Source organism: Triturus cristatus, chromosome 9 (genome assembly GCF_964204655.1).
Source record: "Triturus cristatus chromosome 9, aTriCri1.1, whole genome shotgun sequence".
Taxonomy (NCBI): Eukaryota; Metazoa; Chordata; class Amphibia; order Caudata; family Salamandridae; genus Triturus; species Triturus cristatus.
The window spans coordinates 232,814,083-232,841,250 of record NC_140592.1 but is presented as its reverse complement, the minus strand read 5'-3'; positions in this window follow the sequence as shown (position 1 = coordinate 232,841,250).

The following is a 27,168-nucleotide window of genomic DNA, read 5'->3' as shown; positions in this document are numbered from 1 at the left end:
TGGTAATGAAATGGGATGAAGAAGACAAGTTCATAGCAGTATGGAATATATTTGGGGACATACATGTCTGGTAATCCTAACACAGAAAATATTCAATATTTCTCCTTTTTTTGTTTTTTTCTCTCTTTCTCCTGCTTCTCTTTCTTTCTTGCTCCACACCTTCACCTTATTTCTACCTTCGCAATTTATTTATTTATGTCTGACCTTCTAGCAGACAATTTTAGCCCACATGTAGACAATTAGGTCTAATAAGTCCACTTGTGAGTCATTTACAAATGTAAGTTTACTCTTACACCATTGAGTAAATCTACTACTTTTGGTTATTCACCATTTATGAGTGTAAAGTTACTCAAAAGTGTAGAATTACATATTCTACCCCCCATAACTTAATTTCAATTGATTCTGTACACAATATTTTGTAATTTTTAATACATCATAAGTAAATACAAACATCCTACTTAAGGGGGAATTTTAAAGAAAATTATGAAGAGATATTTTTTATTTAATTTAGTATATTTGAATTGATAAAATCTTTAGTTCGAAATTAAATTAATATTGCTGTAGATTAATTTTTGTTCTGCATTTTAAAGAAATATATATATATCAATTAACATTAATATTTACATAATCATATTTTTCCTAATTTGTTCAGATTTAATGAACTTTTGACTTCTTGCCTGTTCTTTACCATAGAGAGATCTCCGCCCCACTACAGAGTTTTATTGAATATGTTCTGTAGGAGGTTGTGTTAGAATTGGGTGCTGCTGGGGCCCCATGGCTGCCGCTTATGGCATGTCTTTGCTGTGCTGTATGCACATACCATGCTGTGCTCTAAGTGTACTGCTGGGCAAGCCCTTGGATCAAGGATAGATACTGGTGGGCTTAACAATGAATATATGACGTTACAACGCAAACATTTACAACGCATGCCTTTACAACGCAGATTTTACATCGCAACATCCATTACAACACATGATTTTACATCGCATGCCATCACAACGCACTTTTAGAAACTACATTTACAACGCATTCCATTACAGTGCATACCATTACAACGCATATTACTTTTAGGGTAAGTGTTGGATAGTATAGGGGTAACAATTACTATTTCCACTCCAGTGAGTGCAACAGTAGGGTAAGTGTTGGATAGTGTAGGGGTAAAAATTACTATTCCCACTCCAGTGAGTGCAACAGTAGGGTAAGTGTTGGATGGTGTAGGGGTAACAATTACTATTCCCACTCCAGTGAGTGCAACAGTAGGGTAAGTGTTGGATTGTGTAGGGGTAAAAATTACTATTCCCCATTACTTACCTTATATTGTGCTGTAATGGCATGCGTTGTAGTGACATGCGTTGTAATCACATGCGTTGTAGTGACATGCGATGTAATGGCTGCGTTGTAATGGCATGCCATGTAAAGTATGTTGCGTTGTAATGACTGCATTGTAAAGGTAGTGCGTTGAAATGACTGCGTTGTAAAGGTTGTTTCCCCTTAACAATTAGTGAAAAAATACTAATTAGCAGACGTTTACTTTTAAAGCAGCTTTATTCTTTAGGGCAAAGGAAAATTCCATAACTCGTGAAGGGCAGTTCAAAGTAACTACATGGCTGGTAAACGGTGTTTACAATAAACAGGAGCTTCACTCCCTGCCCTTTAACATACAATCACAGCCGTCTCTGCTAGACCTGAAAACGAACGGGTCCAAAATTTAAGGCAATGCCATGAATCTGTTGCTGCACAGTTGTCTCTTTTTTTAAACATTCAAGTATAATCTCTAAACATCTAACATCAAACGCACTGTTAAGGGATTTCCTCTGACTGCTTTGTTACTCCACTTAGCATCTGCCAGGGACACCATTTTAAACAAGTATTGGCAAACCCGATACATCTGTCTTTTTTTAAATGTATGTGTATGTTGTTGGTGGATATTTTTCGATGCTCAAACAGAAACCACCGAAAGGCACCGATATACAAAGGGAGAAGATTGAAAGGCACAAGCACAAAGACACATAAACACCAGTCAGACAACAAATATGGTCACATGCAAACATAGGTGGATGTTGAATGGCATGGGCTTCATTTGGGAGGAGTCGGGGGTCGCAGCTGTGAGCTCTAGCTTGATCCCTGCTACTCCTGGCACTTCCTTTGCGACCCCTTGTATCAGAGGGAGCAAAACTTTGCCTCCTCTGAGACCAGGGGTCACAAAGAGAGAGACCGGAGTAATAGGAAGCAAGCTAGAGGCCACAGCTGCGACCGACCCCTTACTACTCTCAAATGGCGGCCATGTGAATGGATTCGTTGGTGAATTGACAGCTGTGTGGGTGTGACTCACTATACTGTACTGTGATTTGCTTATCTATGATTCATTGGGACGTTTTTCAGTTTGAAGAAATTGCATGTTTTTGTAGAAAACTACATTTGTCAGGAAATAACCCCAGTTTCAAGTTCATCTGAACGGCAGAGCACTGTACACTACATAAGAGTTCCAAAGAGAATACTTTAACGTATGGGTAGAATATGCACTGCTGAAGAGTCCACAAAGCTATATACTATTGTCTTTCATGTCCCAAAGATTGCAAGGCTTTGATTGCTGCAGCAAATTGCTTCCCTTTCATTTCTAAATCAGACAGTATACGCTAGCACTAATAATGCAACTTACGTTATCTATGTTGTTTGCATTTGAAGCCCCTATCCCTCTAGGTTGATTATGTGGTCAGATGGGCACTTGAGTTGCATGTATCCACACAAAAATGTTCCAAACTGGGGTGGCGTGGTTTGCAAAAGAACAATGGATTTAACCCAGGTCTGTGACTGGGGGTGAAGGTTTGCAAAGGTTCAGCACTCCGTCCATCATCTTTTTGAGTTGCTGTGTTCGTCCTAAGTGGGAAGGGTATGCCCAGACATGGGTCCAGTGCTCGCTATGCCACTGGATTCAAGCTAGCCTGGCTGATGAGGAGTGATACTCCAAAACCGGTCCCAGGATGCTTGTTTCCGTTCCATGGAGGGCCTGGCCTGGCAGTTCAGGCTGGACTGTTTCCATGAGGAGCCGGTTCAAGACTGATTTGCATATGGCTGGGTCTAAACTGGGGTGGCATGCTGAGTAAAAGAACGATGGATTTAACCCAGATTTGTGACTGGGGGAGAGTGTTTGAAAAGTTGCAGCACTCTGCCCATCATTTTGCTGTGTCACTTGAGTTGCAACACATTCACTGTGGAATGGCAATAATGGTTTCATTTGTACACAACAATATGTTATCGCACCAAAGCCCAAACAACCCGGGGCCATCTGGCTGTGCGTGGATTTGCGCCTCCTCAACAAGGCCATAAAGAGAGAGCGACACCTAACACCCACAATGGACGACATTGTAGAAGACCTCAACGGGGCCATGTGGTTCTCGAAGCTAGACCTGAACGCCAGATATCATCAGCTGGAGCTCGAGCAGTCTACATCACAACGTTCTCCAACCACATGGGCCTCAGGAGGTACAAGAGTCAAAGCTTTGGGGTGTCATCGGCCACTGAAGTCTCTAGAAACACCATCGGGGACACTCTGTCGGGCCTACAAGGTGTCAACAACCTCAGTGATGACATCCTGTGTTCTCAAACACACTGGAAAAACAACGCACACATCTGGGAGCTACGCTCCAACATCTGGCAGACAGTGGCCTAACCCTCCACAAAGCAAAATGTTCCTTCTACCAAGAGTCTTTGGGTACATCTTCTCAAGAGAGGGATTAAGAGTGGACCCCAAGAAAGCGACAGCCATCCGGTCGATTTAGACCCCCACCACTCCTACAGATGTACGCAGCTTTTTGGGGGATGGCCACCCACTGTGGCAGGTTCATTCCAAACCTGGCCTACCTATCTGAACCACTGTGAGCCCTTACACGCATTGGGACTACCTGGGCATGGACCACCGGGGCTAATGCTGCATTTCAGGCCATCAAGACCGCTTTAATGAACAAAACAGTCATGGCCTATTTTCACCCTGGAAGGCGCACTGAGCTTGTCGTAGACGCAATCCTCATAGGCCTGGCAGCGAGCCTCCTCCTAGAGAGCAGCAGTGACACGGGGTGACCGTTGCATATGTCACCTGTGCCCTGTCGGACACAGAAACCAGATACGCCCAGATAGAGAGAGAGGCACTGGCCATCAAGTGGGCATGCCAGCATTTACACCTGTACCTCTATGGGCAGGAGTTTCGGGTAGTGATGGACCACAAACCGTTAATCCCCTTGTTCGCAGGAACGTCGAGGCTGGCACACATCAGGATAGAACGGGGGCAGTTCAACTACAAGCCTACAGGCTCGAGGTCATGTTCTGCCCAGGGGCCCACAATCTGGCAGACTATCTTTCAAGACACCCAGACATGACACACCGGCAACTCCCACATGCAGCGGAAGAGCGCACAGAGGCAGTCGTCAGGATGGTCACCCATGAGGCATGCCCCAAGGCAGTGACATTGGAAGAAATGGCCACCGCAATTGATGATACCCTGACAAGGGTCAAGGAAGCCCTGCTTGCCAGAGGATGGGCACTCTTCCTAGATGGTTGCTGTCTCAGGCGAGACAGCAGCTGTGGAGGGTCCGCAGCAAACTCAGCTAAGGGGATACAGGTGTCTTGCTGCGAGGCCATGTCTTGTGGTCCCAAAGAAACTGCAAGACCGACTCGTCGGACTGATACATGTTGGGCACCAAGGAATGGCGAAAGCCAAAGTACACCTGCGCTGCAAAGTGTGGTTCCCCGGCATGGATGTCATGGTGGAGGAGAAAATCTGGAAAATGCCACTCATGCACAATAACAGGCGGTGACCCGGCCCTAGCCCCAGTCATCACAGAAGAACCCAGTGAAACACCCTTGTCGAGGGTCAGCATCGACTTCGGCAGTTTCCCCGAGGGCCGCAGCGCTCTAGTACTGCTGGACTCCTACTTCAAAATCCACTTTGTGGAACTGGTTGCATCCACAGCATTCAGCTATCCTCGATAAAATGTTTGCATTGCTGCGCCTCCCCGAGGAGATCAGGTCCGACAATGGGCCCCCATTCCAAGGACGATAATTCCAGGATTATCTGGAGAGGAAAGCCATTCGACACCGAAAGATCACACTGCAGTGGCCGCAAGCGAATGGAGAAGTTGAGTGCTTCATGAGGACTCTCAACCGAGCGCTGTGCATTGCAGTGGAAAGGGGAGAGGACGCAGAAAGATCACTATACCAGTTCCTCGATGCATATCGACAGACCCCCACAGCACCACCCACTGTGCATCATCTCACTTGCTCTTCAGTATCCCGACCGATCCCGCATAGAGCCCATCAGAAAGAGATAGCACGGCTGTACAGGTTCAGAGGTAGAAGACCAACTACTAGGCAAGTCTCGCTAGAGGCGCAGGACACCCTCACTGTGGGTAGGTGATTGCATGGTAGTCAACAACAGACACGCCAGCTGGAAGTTCCGGACTCCCTATTAGCCGGAGGTGTGGAGAGATGTCCACATCCAGGGGACCAAGGTCTCAGCGAAGAGAGGCATGCGGGTGGTCACCCTAAATGTGTCCTGGTTCAAAAGGGTGCACGGACCTCGCCCGGACCATGATGGGCTAACAGAGCTGATGGAAGTCGAGAACACCCTAAATGGTGGTCTGCTAACATCACCAACTCCCAGCAAAGACCCCGAAGAGACACAGGCTGGCGCGGCCGCGCAAACCCAAAGCACTCCCAGTCAGGATACTCGGAGTGCGTCGACTATATGCAGTCCAGCAGAAACAGGGACCGGTTCAAGCTCCCAGAGCCAGAGGTATGGTCTGTGGCCGAACCCTGCACCCAGCCAGCGTCTCTTTGTGTGTGTTTTGCATTGAGCATGGGTTTCAATGTGATTTGTAGTAACTAAAGAAAAGGAGGGATGTAGAGAGCCATCCGTAACTAAAGAAAAGGAGGGATGTAGAGAGCCATCCGTTACTAAAGAAAAGGAGGGATGTAGAGAGCCATCCCGGCTCTCCACTACATTGTTGCCATAGCATGCACTCCTCGAGAGGGTTCTTCCGGAGGAGATAAATAAAGGGCAGAAGACCGCTCGGGGTCTACCAGCCACACCACTGAAGTAGTGTGAGCCTCCCAATCATTTCCGGAACGTGGGTAGGCCCAGGCCCTGCAATCGGGCATGTTACACCCCTCGCTAAACAAAATGAGATAACTTTAACACAGAACAGTCAGTAGCTTATCACAAACATATGCCTCGTTTGAGTTACTTAGAATCCCTTTCGAATCAACTAATATTTGTTCCCTTATCTAGTTCCACACATGCGCAGTGTGAAGCCCCCAGGCTATCTTGGGAAAATAAATGCTATCTGAGCCATTTTTTATTTTGGAAATAACAAAGACGTTGCCGATGATAAACATCATCTCTCTGAAGTTTCCAAACAGAAATATGTTAACAGCATAGTCCAGCGTGTTTGTATTTGAGGAGGCACATAGGGATATAAATGAAGCAGAAATGAGCTTGAAAGAAAAGATATGCTCTGTAACTAACAGGTCTTACATGCAGAGCACTGCATGTCGCAGCAGTGAGCTTTAAAATTAGATTAGACACCTCCCCTGCGACCCAACCCACACACAGGCCCGTCTCTTTGCAATAAAGTTTCGATGAATGGATACAGTTATTTAATTAGATCAGATCATTGTTCTCCTCTTTCTGTGCATGAAGTTCTGCACTGACTCTTATAGTTAAAGGAGTCATTCAATAAATGATGTCACAATATGTTTCAAAACCGTCTACATTCATCAAGGGCATCTATATACTACATTGCCTATTCTCGGTGAGTGTTAGAAATGGAACACTCCGTAAATAGAACCTTTTTTTTACTTCTCAATGTTGGATGGTCCATTTTAACATGTTAATTGAAAGTGCTGCAGTAAAATAACCACACAATCAGCTGCCTCATCCTCTGGCAAAATCCAAAATCTCTCAATTTTCCTAGTTGCTTCTGTACACAGGCCTTAGTATTTCACAACAGGCTCTACCCAGATCCAAGCAGCAGGCGCCGAGTTCTTTCCCCATAGTGTATGGTTGTTGTAAAATATGCCAATAATGCTTATAAAGAGAATGTCTATTACCAGATTTGGATTATTAGTCCTCTCAGGACCTAAGTGAAGGGCAAGGGATGGCTTTTAGGGAACATCAACATTTGTTAGTGTGTTGCCTTAATTACATTTTGCTTTTCGTTGCATCTAGAAACAAATTATGGGTAGACATACAGTAATAGCAGTTTCATTTGGATCATTGCCAATGTGTAAATCCTGGAAGTAGCGTGTTTATGTTTTGTTGAACAACATCACTTTTGTTTCTACACCAATTGTTTCTAATTGAAACAGCTTTCTTTTAAAATTGGGCCATTTCGTATAACAGAACAAAGGATTGAGAAAATGAATGAATAAATAAATGAAGATGAAAGTGACTATATTCAGCAAGTTTCAAGGCACTGTATAAATGTGAGTGAATGTTCCTGTACACTGATAAGTCAGAAGGGAAGGGGCCACTGTTCACCCATTTGTTCTTACATACTACACAACCTCACACCACACAATTCGACGCCACACAATTCCATAACTAACAATTCCAATCCAACACATCTCTTTCTTTCACTTCCAGCAACCCTATCAACTCTCCCTCACACACCTACTGCCCCTCTCATCTTGCCCTCACACTGCCACTACTCCGTCTCATCATGCAATCCCACTTCCCCTCTCATCTCTCCCTCACACCCCCTATCTCCTCTCTATACAGCCTGCTCACACATTCTAAACACAGTTTCTTTCCCCTGCTTTTTCAAGGTTCCACCCCTCAAACCCACACGCTCCTCCTCTTCTTGGGGTGTCTTCTGCATACACAGGCACTCCCTCTTTATGCATCAGTCGCCTGCTCTCCCCTTCTCTCATTCTCTCACACTTTCTGCTCCTCTGTCTCAAGTTCATTCACCACTTCCTGTTTAAACTACCTGTCCTTCTCTATCTTACTTTCTATCTATTCTGTGCAGCTCTAACCACTGTCTATTCACCATGACACATAATTCCATTATACAGATATACTCCACACTACAAAATTCCACCCACGCAATTCCACAACTAACAATTCCAATACAACCCACTTAATTCCACTCCTCACCACACACATCCACTCCACTCCCAGCCAAAACACATAGGTAAAAGACATTGTCATTTACAATGCCAATAGCTCTAACTCTTACATATTTGAGACTTATTACATTGCAAATGCTTGTTACTCCTTGCAGTCAGAATTCCTACCAGATCTTCTAATGGATGTCATTGTTTGGCTCTTTTCACTGATGTCAGGCAGGGTTTGGTGTCTTGCATTAATCTTCATTCTGAATCAAATGCATGAAGATTTCCAAGGAGATTGTTCGACTATTGTGCATATTTCCTCTAAGCTGGGACTTCTAAAGGGAACACTTGACACCTTTCATTTGTGCAATTAAATGCAGAGGGGCCAGTGGCTATAGGGAAGAGTGTTCCTTTCCTCAGGAAATCGAGAAAGAATTTTGACAGATCTTCACAGCATCCAGATTTTGACAACATCTAACAAAAATGCTGAGTAGATAGTGATCAAGATTAGACGAAATAGGGAAGAGGTGTATATGGTTAAACATTTCATGGAGTTTAAACATGGCACTATTGAATTCAGGTGGGTCAGGATTAACCACATTTTTTAAAATATATAGAGGGGCGGGAGAATGTACGAATAAGTCAACACAAATAAATGAAGGACGGAATGCTGAACATTGTCAAACATTAACCCCCAGTGCAGAGATCTGGGCCTAAATCCATTTTCAGTTTCGGGGTTGTAGGAAGCTGGCTCTGTATATAATATACCAAAGTAAGGTATAGTGTGCACAGAGTCCAGTGGATCCCCAGAGGCTTTACAGAAGCTAAAAGTAGATAATACTAATGCTCTTTTTTTTGGTAGTTTGGCCGAACAGTTAGGCTTATCAGAGGGCTGTGTTAAGCATTTGTTGTACATACTCAGTCAAGAAATGATTGCTCACACTAAGGGCCTCATGTAGGTAGCGAAATACCGGTCGGTAACGGCCGATTTTCGGTAAATATGCCGTTACCGACCGGTATTCAGACAAGTGAGATGTAGGAGTCCAAAAACCACTTTTCGGTAAATATGAGGCGGTAAATACCGATTCATAGTTACCGAATTCCAAAATACCGATTCATGTTTACCGAATACATAATTAACGAATCGGTAAATATGAAGTGGTAAATATGAAGTGGTAAAAATTTAAAATGACATGTAGGAGCAGGCGGTAATTAAGAAATCCAGGAAAATCGGTAAATAAGAGTCGGTAATTAACACGGATTGAAAGCAGGTGGTAACCATCAACAATGCACATAAGCAATCCCAAAATGCAACAGCGTGGACAACATGGCCGCCATGTACGTCATTGCAAGGCGCCTACGTCTACAGGCAGCAGGACTGAGGGTGTGGCGACGGGAGGAACAAATCTACAGACAGCGCATCACACTATTACAGCTGACTGATGCAGAGATACATGAGAGGTACAGGCTACACCCCGAAACCATCATGGACCTGATAAGGGACCTGCACCCACTCCTGGACCAGCCAACAAGAAGGGCGCACGCCATACCACCACATGTGCAGGTGCTCTGCAGCCTACATCTACTGGCATCCGGCAGTTATCAGGTGGTGATAGCTGCGGTGGGTGGTGTATCCCAGAGTTGCCTGTCCCGTTTCTTCAGGAAGTTCCTGGATGCCATGATGCAGAGAATGCACCACTACATAAGCTTCCCAAACACACAGGCTGCACTGCAGAAAACAAAAACAGACTTTTATCACATGGCACAGTTCCCCCATGTCATCGGCTGTATTGATGGTACACACATCCCAATCTGTCCACCAGCTGATACAGAGCACATCTACAGGAACAGGAAGTCCACCCACTCCATCAATGTGCAGGTGATCTGTGATGCAGGGAACATCATCACAGATATTGTTGCAAAGTTTCCTGGGAGCACCCACGACTCTTACATCTTCCAGAATAGTGGGATCTACACACGACTGAGTGCCGGCGAATTCGGAGAGGGATACCTGCTGGGTAAGTAACAGTGACGCCCCTTGAAACCTGCAAATCAGAGTGTATAGAGGCATGTAACTGATGGTTCCCTCTTACTCATCCAGGCGACAGTGCATATGCATGCCGTTCATTCATCCTCACTCCCTACCTACACCCAGCAACCCAGAGTGAGAGACGATACAACGTGGCCCACAAAACAACACGCAATGTGGTGGAGCGCACGTTTGGACTACTGAAGAGCAGGTTCCGCTGCCTCCACAAGAGCGGAGGCGCACGCCAGTACAAACCCATCACCTGCTGCAAGATTATTGCCACTTGTGCAATGCTGCACAACCTTGCCACGAAAAAAGGTACAGATGTGGAACTAACATATTTTGAGGACAACGAGGATGAGTCAGGCCAGCCAGAGGGCAGCGCAGCTAGAGTGCCAACTGCAATCGATGGGAGAGAGAGACGGGCAGAGATCACATGCAACTATTTCTGAGTAAGTGAGGGGACACAGCGAGTTGTGAGAAGTCATGACGTAGTTTAATGTGGCACCACGTCATGAACACATGAACAGGCCAATCTGGCAATATACCATCTATACAAGGAGTATGTCCAGGGTTACGTCACCCAATGGGAAGTGGCTAAGCAGGGCCACATCAATGTTTGCGCATACGCGCTGCAGTGGTGGATTGCACGGCCTGTGCATCCTCACTAGAGCCAACCCCAAGCCGCCTGCTGCTCCTGCGTGCTTCTGGGACGGGGGGTGTGATGCTGCTGCTGGTGTCGATGCGCTCCGCAGCATCCCCTGCAGCAGTTGTCGACGCCTGACTAGTCAATAGCACCCCTAGTGCACTTGTCACCTGCACCATCCCCCGAGACAGGTCGCTGCAGCACTGTGTTAGGCCCTCCTGCATCGTCACAGAGCGCCGGCAAAGTAGGGAAGTCGCAGTTGCCAGACGGTTGAGTGCCCTGCTGGTAGTGTCCCTTCTCTGGCGTTCCCGGCGCCGTGCTTCGATGTCAGCATCTAATTTGCTGCACAACTGCTGGATTGACTGGGACATGTCCCGAATGCCCGCAGCCATGCCGCCAATGTTTGTGTCCATGTTGACTAAGCTTGTCTTCATCACCCGCATGTGCCTCTGGACTGACATAACTGCCTTTGATTGCAGGCGCTGTTGCTTCAACATTTGGCCCTCGAGCCCCAAGAAGACACCATGGCCGTCAGTGGGTGCTGGTGGACTCTGGACACGCGACCTGCGGCGCCCTCTTGCTCCCGTCTGTGCTGCCTGTGAGGTGTGGGGCACAGTGGGATGGCTCCCTTCCTGGTGCCCGGTGCGGTCTTCTGGGCCCATGCTGTCGTCTGACGAGGTGTCGAAGGCTCGTAGCCTGGCTGCTGGACGCCTCCTCATTCTCACACCTGCAAGCGGAGATGTGGCCGGTGATTCGAACATGAGTGGCGATGCTGGCTGTGGTTGTGGTGATGCTGGCTCTCGGTGAGGTGATGCTGGCTCTGTGTGCGGCGAGGCTGGCTGTGTTGGTGGTGCGGCTGCCAGTGGGCCTGCTCCCTGGTCTGAACTCGTGCTGGCTAGAGGTGATTTTTGTGGCAGGTGTGCCGTCTCCCCTGCAGCATGCCCTGTACTGCATGATGTCACATCTGTGGACAGAAAAACAACATTGGCTCAGTGTCCCCGAAGGGCTGCATTGCAAGCGTCACAATAAATCATTTCACATTCCAATCTGTCCTCTGTCTCCTTGTGCCTCGAGTGCGTGACATGCCCTGTTGCCCTGTGACATTTACGTCATGGTTAGTGTTGCCCTGACTACATCTCCCGGAATGCATTGCCTGTCTGCACTGACACGTGTGGACTGCAGTGTGATTCTCGTTTCACAATGGGGGATGTGGGATAGGGGTAGGGGGGGCTACATTGCTGTGCTTTCGTCTTACCTTGGTGTGTTGCGGCTCTGGCAGAGCTGTCGGCGTCCCCAAGACCCACGACGCTCTCTTGCTCGATTGTGGCCGCCACCAGCTCCTCCAGTTCGGTGAGGGCAGGTGCCCTGTTGGTTCCACCTCCGGTCTGGCTGGCCTCCTTCTGGATGTCGCCCATCTTCCTCTTGGTCACAATCCTCAGGTCATACCAGCGCTTTTTGAGGACCTCAATGTCCCTGTGGGTCACTCCCACAGCATTGACCTGCGCCTGGATGGCCAGCCATATGTTGCGCTTTTCGGCCTCAGGCACTTGCAGGGATTGCCTCCCAAACAGCTTCTGGTGCTGCTTCACCACCTCCTCCACCAGCACCTGGAGTTCCTTGGGGCTGAATTTGAGCTTCCTCCTCCTTTCCCCTCCGTCTTTCTGTGTTCTCTGGCTGGACATGCTGTTCGTTTCCCGCTCGCACATGCAACTGCTCCCTGCCTCTCCTCTGCACTCCAAGCCTCTCCAGGGTCGGCTAATTATGTACACCTGCCTGGGTGTGGCCACGTCGGCTAATTGTGTACACCTGCCTGGGTGTGGGCAGTTCCTGGTTGGGTGGGCTGTCGTTGCACAGGATTAGCTGTTTCGTCAAGTCATGTGCTGTTATTTACCGAATCCGTACATACCGATTCGGTATTTTCCGATTCGGTGGATACCACCTCGGTCTTTTCCGAATCGGTAGATACCACCTCGGTATTTTCCGATTCGGTAATTATCACCTCGGTATTTACCGATTCGGTGAATTCCGATTCGTATTTACCGAATGTTACCGAATCGGTAACTGTTACCGAATTTTTACCTACATATAACTTACCGATTCTAATTTACCGATTCGGTACGGCTCGGTATTTAAGAACCGGTAAAATTTATTTACCTACATGAGGCCCCTAAGTGACTTAATCCGAGACCAATTGTTTGTAAAAAATATTACTTTTTGTATGTTTATTACTTAGAATAAAAGAAACTTTTTTGCAGTAAAATACGTTTTGTGAAATCACAGTTTTTAAATATTTAAAGTGAACACTGCATTTTTTGATCAGTTCAATGTTAACCTTTTGGAGGAAAACAATTATGCAATTTCACAGTAAGTACACATCTAACAAATTCAGTCTTTGTGTTTTAGGACTGACACTGGGCAAAGGTCAGGTAAGTGTAGAGATTGCACCACCAGCTGCACTGGGGGGGCCGGGTGCAGATGTCAAATTCAGTCGCTGGCCCAATGTTACTCAATAGAGACTGGGAGCTCACAAGGAGGTGCCGGTTGCAGGTAGGTAAATCAGAGTTGGGGGGGGTGTCAATCTCTGGGAGATAGGACCAGCACTGGGTGGGCATGAGGCAGCACCAAACACACACCTTCAGCTGCACAGCGGTGGCCGGGTGCAGAGTGCAAACTCACCGTCAGGCGCACAATGAAAAGGAATAGAGATTGAAGATTTTGGACAAATGCTGCAGGCTCAAATCAGGAAGCTGGACAATGGGAACCGGTGACTCTGGAGGTAAGTTGGGATGTTGAAGAGCACAGGGGCACCGCCAGTCGGGCTGCCCAAGGCGGGGTGGGCTGCGGGAGCAGGGTTGTCCTTTGAGGTTGGAAAATCCGTTCCGGAGTCGGTCGCAGTTAGCGGACTCTTTGTGTTGAGGCTGCAGGCGTCATTGTGGAGTCAAGGAGAGGTCACTCTGGGATGCACTCGAGCTCAGAAATGCTGGGGAACCTTCTCAGCACTGGGGGCCACTTGAACTCGGGTCGGAGGCATCGGGTGCAAAGGTGGGTCTGGAGGGCCGGTTGGGTGGTTCAGCAGGGCACTGGAGCTCTCCTTGGTGGTTTCTTTGTAGACAGGCCCGTGTCCTCAGGAGTTCTTGCTCTTTAGGGAAGGCAGGCAGTCCTCCCAGGGCTGTAGAGGTCACTAGGTCTGCAGGAAGAGTCGCTTTTTGAAGCACATTTCTTTGAGCACTGCAAACAGGCAAGTAGGGCTGGGGCCAAGTCAGTTATCATCTGGAGTCTTCACTGCTGCACGGTTCTTTGGTCCTTCTTCTTCTTAAGCTGCAAGGAATATGAGGATCGAGGTTCAGGGTTGCCCCAAAATACTCAATGTAGGGGTTTTACAGACACTGGCAGGTAGTAGCCAATGGGCCACTTACCTTTAGGGTGACTACACCCTTTGTATGTCCCCTCCCTTTGGGGAGGGGGTATACCCCTAATCCCATTGACTAAAATTCTTGCAACCAATATGGAAGATTTTCGAAGGAGGTGGTCTCTTCAGCTCAGGACCCCTTAGGAGTGGTCCTGGCTGAAAGGGGACACACTACTCCTGATTACTAATTTTCCCGCCGACCTTACCACCAAAGTTGGAGCTTGGTCAGGGCGGCGAGCATTTCCACTAGCTGGAGAGGCTCTGGCTAGCATAACAAATGGAAGGAAGCCTTTGAGGCTCACCACCCTTGAATGCTGTGCCTGCTTGGGGGTAGGTGTGAAGCACCTCCACCCAGAGCAGGCTTTGTTTCTGACCCACGAGAGCACAAGGCTCCCATCTCAGGGGGTCAGAAACATGTCTGGATATGGTAGGCTGGTGCAGACCAGTTGGCTACACACTAGTGGTTGGTTAGGTTTTCCTCTGTGTGCACTTATCAATGAATACAACACTCATTGGCTCATTAATCCGAGATGTTTGGTCCCAAACATCTTGGTATTTCGTAAAGCCATCATGGAGCTGTGGAATTCGTATTGACCAGTTCCCAGCCCATTTACTAGGTATTACTTCACCATGCACTTATAATGTCTAAGAATAGATGTAGACACTAGAAGGGCATATCTGCTCATCCAGTTATGCCCTCACCAGAGGTATAGCGCACCCTGCCTCAGGGCTGTAAAGCCTGCTGTAGGGGTGACTTACCTATGCCTCTAGCACTGATGGCAGGCCTGGTACACACACATGTGTAATGACATGTATCAACTAAACATGTACCTGAGGATCTGTGTGCACGGCTATGTGTAATTAACATTAAATTCTCCACATCACCACAAAATACTATTTACACAAGTTTCTCATAAACAATTTATCTTTCATTTAAAGTTTGAATCAAAACATTATTATTTGTTCTTTTAACGATATTGCTTCTTGTGAAGAACATCGATTTTCCATAACACAAACAAACAACATTTTTTATCACATAAGTAGTGGTGATTCTTCTTTTCATAGACTCCGTCCTGTTCTTATGTTGCAATATGTATTTTGGGACTGATAGTCCCTTACTCAGGGGCCTCTACAAACAGAAATGAAATCAACAAAACAAGTTATGTGTGGCTCTTTTGCCAAAACTTTCAACGTCATACAGGGACAATTGACCCCAACATTATAGTTTAGTCATACGTGCCTACCCCAATTATGTGTGTGATCTGACCATTTGAATTCCTGACACGACCTCTCTGCTATTAAGTGTAATCTGCTGAGAACATTTTCATGACCTGTGAATGACATATCTCACCATGCTCACCACAGTGACGCTCACCACAAATGTGTCACCAACACACCTATTTCCATGCCCTGCTTTGATTACTCTTACTTGAGTACTAATGTTAACACAAAATCTTAAAGATTTTCAGGCAAAGAACGACACCCTCCTGTGGTTCTGTAAAAATATGACTTGTCAGTGTCCTGCCATTACAAGAAATCCACATCCTAGTACATGATATATTGTTTTTTTGTTTAGGCTCGCATTTGGAATTGAGCATTCGGCTCATAGTGATTACTTAAGGTGTGTTGAAACTGCATGCTAGCAGCATGGGATGTGGATTTCACAAGAAGCAATTTGTTAAAAGAACAAATAATAATGTTTTGATTCAAACTTTAAATGAAAGATAAATTGTTTTTTTGTTTGAACATTTTTGATTAAACAAGGAGTGCACCTCGCATATCATTTTTTGTTACACAAAGATGTGTGCCAGGTCGACTCCACTTTTAGTTGCACCAGAACACCCAGGCTGAAGTGGTGTGTGCATGTGTTTGGTGAGGTGTCTCTTAGGGTGGCATGATGCATACTGCAGCCTTTACAAAGCTCTCTGGTCACATTGCCCTTGGTACCAATGGTACCAATTACAAGTGACTCGTAAATAAGACAGAGGTGTGAATTGTGGAAAAAGGTACAGTTTTTGGAAAAAGACACAGACACTAGGAACCTGATTAGCAGGGACCCAGTGCACATTCAGTCAAAGTTGCATTCAGAGTCAGGCAATAATTGGGGGTAAACATGCCAAAAGGAGCACTTTCCTGCATGAGTATCACCCCTGATCAGCCAAGCTAGTTAGAATCCATTGGCATAGTGAGCACAGGACCCACGTCCAGGCATACCCTTCCCGCTTGAGGGTGGCTATAGCAACACAAAAAGATGATGGACGGAATGCTGAACAATGTTGCCCTAAGTGGGAAGGTATGCCCAGATGGGGGTCCCCTGCTCGCTATGCCACTGGATTCAAGCTAGCCTGGCTGATTTGGGGTGATACCCCAAAACCGGTCCCAAGATGCTTGTTTTTTGGTCCAAGGATGACATGGCCTGGCAGTTCTGGTTGGACTGTTCGTATGGGGATGAGGGTCAATACTGATTTGCATATAGCTGGGTCCAAACTGGAATGGCATGGTGAGCAAAAAAACAATGCATTTAAACTAGGTCTGTAACTGGGGGTGAATGTTTGACAATGCTCAGCATTCCGTCCATCATCTTTTTGTGTTGCTAGAAAATGTACAAACCTCATCAAGGTTCTCTTTACAAAGGTGGATATTTAGCCCTCAAGCTAATTCTGATATTTAAACGAAAAATTAGAGTGGATCTCTTAGGCGACACTTTAACATAAGAGGTGTGACGTGCCAAATTAGATGTGAAACGTGAGCAGGTATGTCTATAGAAATAAAATAATAAATTGGCTTTTGAATCTTTGTAACATGAAACTATTTACGGGGCTGAATATTAAAAAATACTTTTTTGATGGATGGAGAAAACTCTACATAAAGTAGTAATCATACTTGTACATAAAAAAATAAAAGGTAGGGTCTAAAAATAAATAAAAAAATGAACACATTGACTGATGTTAATGCTGATGTTCATGCAAATCCTGAGAATCACTCCATAGTCTCTTCTTAATAGTTACTGGATAGTAAAATAAAATAATAACCACAAAATACACGTGGGGAGTAATCTACAGATTTGTAAATGCCATGGGTGAACCAGGCAAATATTATACAGAGGCTCATTTTATTTAAACATATTTCATATTTCTTTAATTACTGTTACAAGGGGGGTTAGGTACAAAAGGACATCATTTTCTCCTGGTGAATTGTACGATGAGCGAGTGACTTATCTACCCATATCATCACCATAATTCAGAGTGAAAGCTCTAATCCTAGTTTATGTAGAACCATGGCTAGTGAAGAGAACAGGACACATGCACAATTAGGTGCAGGTGGAACAAAAGTAGCACATGGCCTTTAGGAGGAATGAGAAGTGCAGTAGTGCCCCCATATCCATGGTGTGGCAAACCCCGTACAATTGACTCCATGCAATTGACATCAGTGGAATTGATTTCTTTAATCAGCAACGGGTGAAATATGTAACAAACAATATAAAGGCTACATGTTTTCCTGTGTCAGTTTCTTCCTGATGTAGATGACAGACGCAAATATACTGAGACTGCATTAAAGAGGAAGTGATGTTTGTCCTTAATATGTGACACATGCATTTCAAGGAACAGACATTAATTCTAGAAACCGCTTTAAATTATGGGATGGTAGTGTATTAAAATAGTATTATGTACATAGTAATATCAATAGTACATAGCTCAATGAAGGAAAGCACAAAAAAACCTTCTTTTTATTTTTATTTTTTATTTTATTTATTTGCAGTTAGTACACCTCATAAAAAAAAAAATAAAGACACATCAGCATAAATACATAGCAGGAGAATGCAACGTGTCATACATGAGATACAGTAAGGAATTTATAAAAGCAGATTTAAAAAAGAGAAAAACTTTTCTTTAAGTCTAGCTCGACTGATTACTGGTCATCTCTCTCCAGATTGAGACCGGCGCCCATAATTTTTGGCCAAAATCACGCATTTTTTTACCCTTCTGTTCATACAAACCGTTCTCCATGTTATGAATACTCAGCAGCCTAGAAAGCCACATTTGAAAAGACGGGGCCATAGTATCTTTCCAGCCTGAGGAGATTAAAATCCTCAATACCGCAACCGACATAAAAACCAACGCTTCTTCAGCTTGAGACAGTTTTTGCTTATTATCACAACCCAGCAGCATCAGGGTAGGGGATAGATCGATCTTATGACCTAGCAGCCCCTCCCAAAATTTACAGACTTCCCTCTGTACTGGAGCAAGTGAGCTACAATGGAAAAACATGTGCAGGAGATCTGCTGGCCCAGAGTTGCATCTAGGACATTTATCATCCCCCCTGACCCCCCAGGCATATAATTTGGCTGGGGAATGATATAGATTAAATACCGTTTTATAATGCTGGGCCCTCAGGTTGGTGGATCTAAAAACTTTTTTATTCAGGGAAATGGCCAGATCTAGGTCAGCATCGGAGTCATCTAATTTCCGGGCCAGAGATACTTCCGTTTTTTCCATATCATCTGGTATTTCCAAGATAAGCTGCTTATATACCAATTTGATCTTTTTAGGCCCTGCCATTAACAGTTCAATAACAGAGACAACCTCCATTGACAGGGGTTTTGGTCTCACTGCCTTAAATGCTCGGGCAACTTGACCATAGAGAAACCACTGATTGGTCGGAATACCATACAAGTGTTGGATAGTATCAAAACCGAGCGGAGCATGGTTCCCCCAAATATCGCCTAGAGACCTAATACCATAATTTCTCCAGTTCTGTAAATTCCTATGAGACCCAACAAAGGGAAGCAAACTAGAGTTACAGAGCTGGAGATAACGATTTACCTTAGGGATTTTACATAGCTTCGAAATAGATCTCCAAACCTCCCATACCCCTTCCAAAATCTTCAAACGAGGCCTCTTATAAAACCTGCGATCTACCTCACGCCACAACAGCCCAGCAGCCTGTTCCCCGATTAACAGCTCAAAGATAGAAGGTAGATCCAAGGCTAACAAATTAACACCATCATGGTTGACCTCCTGTTGGAACAGGATGGACATTTGTGTCAAAAGGCATGACCAATGATACAATCTTAGATTTGGTAAGGCCAAACCACCCCTTTCCCTGGGAAGGGACATATAGTTAGTTGAACGCCTAATCCTGCCATACTGCCAAACAAATTTGATAAAGATAGACTCCAACCTTTTAATAATTTTCTCATCCAAAAATAAGGGTATGGCCCTAAACAAATAGAGAACTCTAGGGAAGATAGACATTTTTAATACGTTTACCCGCCCAATCAAAGAAAGATGTAGCACGTCTATCCTCTTTAGCTCTTTTTCAATGGATTTTATGATTGGGGGATAGTTCTCAGCAATTATTTCCCCGACTGAGGCATTGATCTTAATCCCTAAATAGGTTGCTGACTCCACATACCTCGAGTCGCTTTTAACTATATTCGGAGAGCAAATTATTTGGGTTTTGGTCTCGTTAAGAAGGTAACCAGACCGCTTACCAAATTCCTCTGTTATTTCAACCAAGGCCGTAAGCGCCTGCTGGGGGTTGTCTGTAATTATTGCCAGGTCATCGGCATAGGCAAAAATGTTACTAGTATGACCATTGCAAACCACCGGGCTAATCCTGGAAGACCCCAAGATTTTCTGTATAAGAGGGTCTATATAAAGCGCAAAGAGGATTGGGGAGCATGGGCAACCTTGGCGGGTGCCCCTCTTAATAACTAGTTTCTCGGAGCTCTCACCCATAACCACCACCCTCGCAACAGGATCTACATACATTGCTTGGAGAGCTCTGATAACCTTTTCACCAAATCCTCTGCCCACCAATACCCCCCAAAGGAAATCCCAGACAACCCTGTCGAAGGCTTTTTCTGCGTCGAGCAGAATCATGGCGATCTCCCCTCCCCCCGCACCCTGGGCGTCAAACAGTGCTATAGCTCTTCTAACATGGTCAGTTGTACCGCGGCCCGGAATAAAACCATGCTGCCAGGGGGAGACAAGACCGCCAATGATCCTGCCCAACCTCTTAGCCCATACTTTAGAGTATAACTTCGTGTCTGCGTTTATGAGCGATATCGGACGATAAGAGCCAAGTTTCTCCGGGGGTTTCCCCTTCTTATGAAAAACCACGATGTTGGTTTCTCGCCAGGAGGCTGGAACCACTCCCGTGAACATTATTCCGTTGAACAAATCCACTAATAATGGAATGACTACAGATTCAAGACTTTTATATACTTCCAGGGGGATCCCGTCCGGGCCAGCGGCCTTACCAGAGGCCAGTTCGTGCAAGGCTTCTAAGATTTCCCCCTCGCTAATATCCCTATCCAGTTCAGCCTTCTCACAGGTGTTAAGACGGGGGCCGTTATCATCCACATCGAGGTCTTGTTTATCACCCTGAGCTTCGTCGTCATACAGGCGCTGATAGAAATCTTTAAAAGCCTGTAGAATCTCGTTTGGCTGTGTAAATATCTTGCCATTTTCCTCGATCAAGGAAATAATATTTCTGGCTCTCCCCTGTCTTATTTGCAGGGCCAATACTCTACCTGCCTGCTCCCCCGTTTCATAATAGTAGCTTACACATGTTTTAAAGTACAAACCGGTTCTTCATAGTGTGCAAATATGGCACTGATAATCCTATATATTTCACACATCTATCTGTGAGCATATACATTCTATCATATGTTCTATAAATTCATACAATTTGCTTTATTGTTTCCTTCACCTTTTTTTGCAAAATCCCTTATTTCTAAATATTTGTCAAAGGTAAGTCATTTCTACAAACTGAAAAGAACTAAAAAGCATTATATCAAATCCCCTCACAGATTGATTCAAGCTGTCACTCAACAAACCATTACAATAATCTGGTTAACGTTCGGTATATTGGGTTTCTACTGCTTCTATAAATGACAAAAACACAAACAAATGATCACAATATGCCCCATTAGCTTGCCACCAAAAATATTGACATAAATAAACTCCAATGTCTTAATATGTATTTATTTGCAATTTAATATAGTGCGGACATGGCCCGAAGGCATCAGAGCACTTTACAAAAAGCAGGATATAAGGGTTACAGCGGGTTACATTACTAGTAATTAAACTCAAACAATTACTACAGTGGCTGTGTGCCTGAGTAACCACAAGAAACAACTACAGTAATTGGGCAGAGGAAATACACAGTTACAGCATCAATTTAGATAGTTGGGTGAACTAACGAAGGCAGGTCAGATCTCTGTGGAGCGAGTACGTACGTCAGGGACTGAAAGCAGTACAAACGAACCTTACAGAGCCATAACCTGAAATATGGCACGGCAGATCACTTATATGAGAATGCATGGTCTGGATGAGGAGATGAAGGGCAATAAAATGAATCGATATTGAAGCTTTAGATGATATAAGGGGCATAGAAGAGTTTTTGTGGCATTTAATGCTTAAAACTTCTGGCCTTAAATGTGACAAAAATAAACATACTGCATAAACACCTCTTTTCTGCTAATGGCTGTTTTTTTCAGCAAAACAGTTAAGAAGAGTTGAAATGCTAGTTCTGATTTCCACTGTTTAAATAGCAGTTGTAATTCTACCCCAAGATCGTCCTACAAACTGTACTGGATCTGGCACCAGGCATTGTGCCGTCACAACTCAGCTGCAATAAATTGTTACAGATGAGCATCTACACCAGTTTCATGTTACAGGTGACTAGTGATGTCACAACTAATAAGAACATTAGAGGCAGGTTTCTCAACATGGATTGCACTTTCCCTTGAATTATATATCAATATCATGTTCCTTTTCCATGAAGACAGTTGACATGTTTCTTACCAACAGGTTACATGCAAACCACACTTAGGGACTAGTTAGGTCGATCCTAGCGGCAGCACGCTTGCGCAGCTCTCTGCGAGGCATGCTGTGGTCGGGTATGCTGTGGAAGCCTTGCGTACTCACCTCCCATATTTTTCATTGGCTGGTGTCATTGTCCTTGGTAAACGATGACTTCCAATTCATTATGAGGCTTCTAAGTCCCACCTTGGTAACGCCCGGTCTCCATTTGTTGCCACCCATAAGGACTGGACCTTTTACCTTGCTCGTTCCACAGCATGCTTTATCTAGTGGGTGAGCACTATTTACTTTATTGACAATGGCGGCTGCTTTTTTTGTTGTATGTTCATGCTGAGCGCGGCGCCCGCATCAGGGACACTGCGCTTTCTTTATGTATTTATTTATTTTTACTTTAATTCGGAGTGCGGCGCCCGCTTTAGGGACACCTCACTGTTTATTTATTTATTTATTTGCCTGTTGGGCGTGTTATATATGCGTGTAGTGTAATCTACCTTGCTTTTTTTACGAGAATTTTTTCTGAATTATAATTATGGGTAGTTCGCACCTGCATATAATCCTTTATTGTGTTAACTTTCGTCATTAAAATGTGTACTGTAATAGCGTGAGTGATGATGTGTTAGGGCTAATTTCAATGTAAACTTGAAGAAATTGTGGGGTGCTAGTGTGCTGGCGGCAAGATGGCTGCACATTAGTGTAGCTCTGCTGACCGGGTGTATAAATCCGTTCATAATCCTTGCCACGGGATGCAACAGAAGCGGGAATGCAATGGATCCTGCATCCCCTAGCTGCCCAGACTAACTGGATTGCAGAAGATCTGTGACACTAACCGTTGAGGGAGGCGGAGTGCGAAGGAAGCAGCAGGCCGCAAAGCAACACGGCGGCCACCTGAAGTGCTCTGGTCTGTGGCGACCTTACTGGGCAGACAAAGCCGGTTGCACGAACGCTAGTTGTCAGCAACTGGTGGGGCAGACGCCCGGCGGCATAGACTGAGGGTAAGTGACCGGCCGCGCTTACAACGAGTGGCGCAAATTATCAAAACCGCATGGCCCACAGCTGGATAGTGAGGCGCAGCTGTGTGGCCCGGAGGACTGCGGCTGAACGAAGAGATAGGCGAATCCGCCTGTGGAGCTCCGGCCTGTGGCAGCCTGACTCAGTGGACGATGCCAGACCAATTTATCTGCGGTTGAGAGGGCGGATGCCCGGTGGAATATCCAGGGGTACGCGGCCCGCGCCGGTACTGCATTAGGGACACAATTACAAAGTGCAGCGAAGATTCCCCAACTCACAGCGGGACAGCGAAGTGCGACTGAGTGGCTCGGAGGACTGTAGCCAAGTGAAGATGTCGGTGAATCCAAGTGACTGCTGAGGGGCTGGGAGAGCCTGCGAGACCTGGTGAAGGGACAGCAAGTGGCTGGTGGCAGGCCGGTAGAGGACACACAGGCTGGCAATCCTCGGACCACGTGGGATGCTAGGTGAAACTGAGGTGGAGCGAGCCCGGTTTTGCAATGTGCTGAGAGGAGCTGATTAAGAGATACCGGGATAGAGTTCAGCCCCATGGAGGCCAGATGTTTATCAGACTATAGAGCCAGGCCCACAAATTGACCTGAGTAAACAGTGCAGGCAGGAGTGGCCTAGTGCAGTAGGCCTAAAGGTGAACTGGGCTGCTGGACTGGTCTGACAAAGTTGAACAGGGAGCTGGCGAAAGTGATCTAGACTTTGCACTGGCGGGCACTAAACCACGACTTCACACACAGCGATTGGCACGGTAAACAATACATTGTGAAGACCCGACTCACGAAACGCGGCGCTGTTGGGATCCAGAGTCTGGAAGAACAGCCCTACTAGCACTATGGGGAAAACTGATGAACAGCAGCCACAGCTTAATTTCGAGTTGTGGAAACCAACCAGAGCACAACAAGAAGCGCACCCGGATTCAGAGCTGGAGCACGGGGGGAGCCCTATCGCACTTTAGACGACGCTGTTAGCAATGCAGACCGGCCTATAGTCAATTGATGGGAAAATTGACTCTTTAAACATAATTAGACAAGCCAGGGGCCAGACTGGGAGAAGCTGAACAGCGTATATCTAACACAGAAGATGGCCTGTAAGCGGTTCAATCCAAGTGCCTCAACATGGAAAAGGTGTTGGCGGTGATACAAGCCAAGAAGTAGGACTTGGAGTCGAGGTCGCGACGCAACAACCTCCGAATAACTGGGTTGCCAGAAACAACGAACACTGGGAAACTGGAGCTCTACATTGAAACAATGCTCTAGGAGGTGTTTGGCCCTGAACACCTGTCCACAATCCTCATTGTTGAGAATGCACACAGGTCGCTTGCGGCGAGACCTATCCCTGGAGCGCCACTACGACCAATAATAGCTACATTTCTTAGTTATCGAGATACAGTGCTACATCTTGCAAGAGAAAAGAAAACAATCAACTACAAAGGCAATGACATAGCGTTCTATCCAGATTTTGGCCCCTTGGTAAGGCAGCACGCAGGGAATTCCTGCCAGTGAAGAAAAAGCTACAGGTGGCAGGTGTGCAATATGTAATGCTCTACCCGGCCCACCTGGAATTGTTTATGGGGGCAAGACACAAATTTCCAACTCCCTGAAAACGGCAATGGAATACATCAAGACAATGCCAAGAAACCGGCGAGAAAACGTAGGCAAATCAGGAGAGGAGGCTTCTGATGGGGACTAGCTTCGTTAACTATACATGAGGGCGGGCATGTGGGGAGTCAGCAGTTGGAGCAAATTAAGGCTGCCTGAGGGAAGACTGCGGAGACAAAATGACAGAGCACCAGGACAAGTGAATGGTACTCTGCTATGCATGTGGGGATCAGGTATGGAGATATCACTGCAGGGGCGGACTGCCACGGCACCAGGGCAAGTGCAAAGGACGATGTCATAAATGTTGGGATCAGGTATGAATATAACAGGTCACAGAGTAAAAAGACTGCTTGATGGTACCAGATAACAGCACACAACTGACCACCTCCCCTAGTTACCGGGAGGGACTTCAGGCACTAGCGACCCCTAGTGGGTGTACCCCAAGAAACATGTTAGTAATGTTCTGTAGGGCGGTTACATTAATTTTACACTGGGATGGCTTTAGCATGTTGGGGGTGCTGAAGTGGGCAGGGGATGGGTGGGGTGTTTGTATTATGTTGTAGGTGCAGTGCAGTCTCCTAGCAGTAGTGAATCTAATGTGGTCTGCGTTGGGTGTATCTCTGCAGTAGTTGAACCGTCGTGCTAGGAATCGGCAAGGTGGTTACCAGGTGGTACTATTAAATTGATAACATGGAACACGCGTGGTCTAAACAACCCCAAAATAATCTGTAATGTACTGGCATTCTTGGATATGCAGGATATTCAAGTGGCGTTCCTCCTAGAGATGCATCTCACTAAACACACGGAGCAAAAAGTGGGGGGCCGCTGGGCTGCTGTGGGAGAGGCATCATCGTACTCGGCGTACTCCAGGGGTGTACTTATAATGATTAGGAGGGGTACTCCGTTCACTCAAACCCATTCTGAAGCAGATGAGCAGGGCAGGGTACTCCTGCTGCCGGGAAATTTAGAGGGCATGAACATACTATATGTAAACACATACGGGCCCAACTTAGATGATCCCTCATTCTATAATGATGTTTGGAGACGTGTTGCATCCCTCCCCCGTCTGCAGTCATAAGGGGAGGCGCCCTGAATGTCTCAATCCGCAGCTTGACCACTCGGCAAGCACAACATGGTATGGGAAGCAGGCTGCACTAGTGATAGGGGAAATAATGGAGGCAGAGAGTTGGTTGATACGTGGCAGTGTTGAAACCCTGCTGGGAGGGAGGGTACATATGTGTCGACGGTACATGGTTCGTGGTCCAGACTTGACTACTGGCTAGTTTCTAAGGATGTTAGCACGTGGACAGTGTCAGTGAAGCATCTGGCTAAAACACTATCTGACCATGCCCCGGTGCTCCTGGAGCTGGCTATACCCACTCATATGCAGCCACTGTTCCAGTGGAGGCTGCAGCTGTTGTCCCTATCGGACCAAGTATTTCGCACCATGATTGGTGCAGTTATCACAATTTTTTTCCTAGAGAACGAGGGCACGGTAGACAATGCTGGTATGCTCTGGGAGGCTTTTAAAGTCACCATACGGGATGAATGCATTGGGGCGCAGGCAGGCATTTTAAAATAATTGAGGAATAGGCTACGGGACATAGGCGACAGGATATGCACTCTGGAACACCAGTATGAACAGCGTCCAGCACATGCACTGCTAGCCCAAATAAGAGAGTTAGTGTCAGAGCATAATCTAGTTGCCAAGCAGTTGGTGCAACATAGATCCAGGAGGTTATAAGCACGTCTGTATGGGGAGGGGGTAGGCCAAGTCGATCATTGGCGAATAGATTGACATGTGCAGGAACATATAGTTAAAATAGTGGACAATGACTCTGCTGCACACTATAGAACTTCAGAGATCAGTCAAGTGTTAATTAAGTTCTTTTCTAACCTGTATGGGTATAGGCCTACTGTAAAAGATTGCGAGATCTCGAGTTATTTAGAAGATATCGCGCTGGGCTGGCTGTCCCTTGGTCAGCGAGAATATCTGACTCAGCCATGGACAGTCGAGGATGTCAAGAAGGCTATATTGTCACTCCCTTCTGGTAAAGCGGCAGGGTTAGATGGGCTGCCAAGCGAGTTTTACAAAACCTATGTAGATACTCTGGCCCTGAGACTATTAAAAGTGTTCGCTGACGCCTATGATAAGAGTGTACTGCCTCCTACGCTGCGGGAAGCACTCATTGTCACGCTGTAGAAGCCGGATAAAGAGGCTAACAGGTGTGATTCATATAGGCCGCTCTCATTGATCAATATATACACAAAAATACTAGCAAAAATCATTGCCAAAAGACTACAACCCCTGGTCTCAAACCTGGTCCTTCCCGATCAATCGAGATTTGTGCCCAAAAGATCCACCACACATAATCTGTGCACTATTTTTGCTGTGCTACATCAGCTGGAACCAGAGCTTCCAGCCGCGGCAGTTCTGCTAGACACGGCAAAAGCGTTTGATTCGATACACTGGGGGTATATGTTTGTGGTCCTGCAGCGTATGGGGATACCACCTTTCTTTTGAAGTG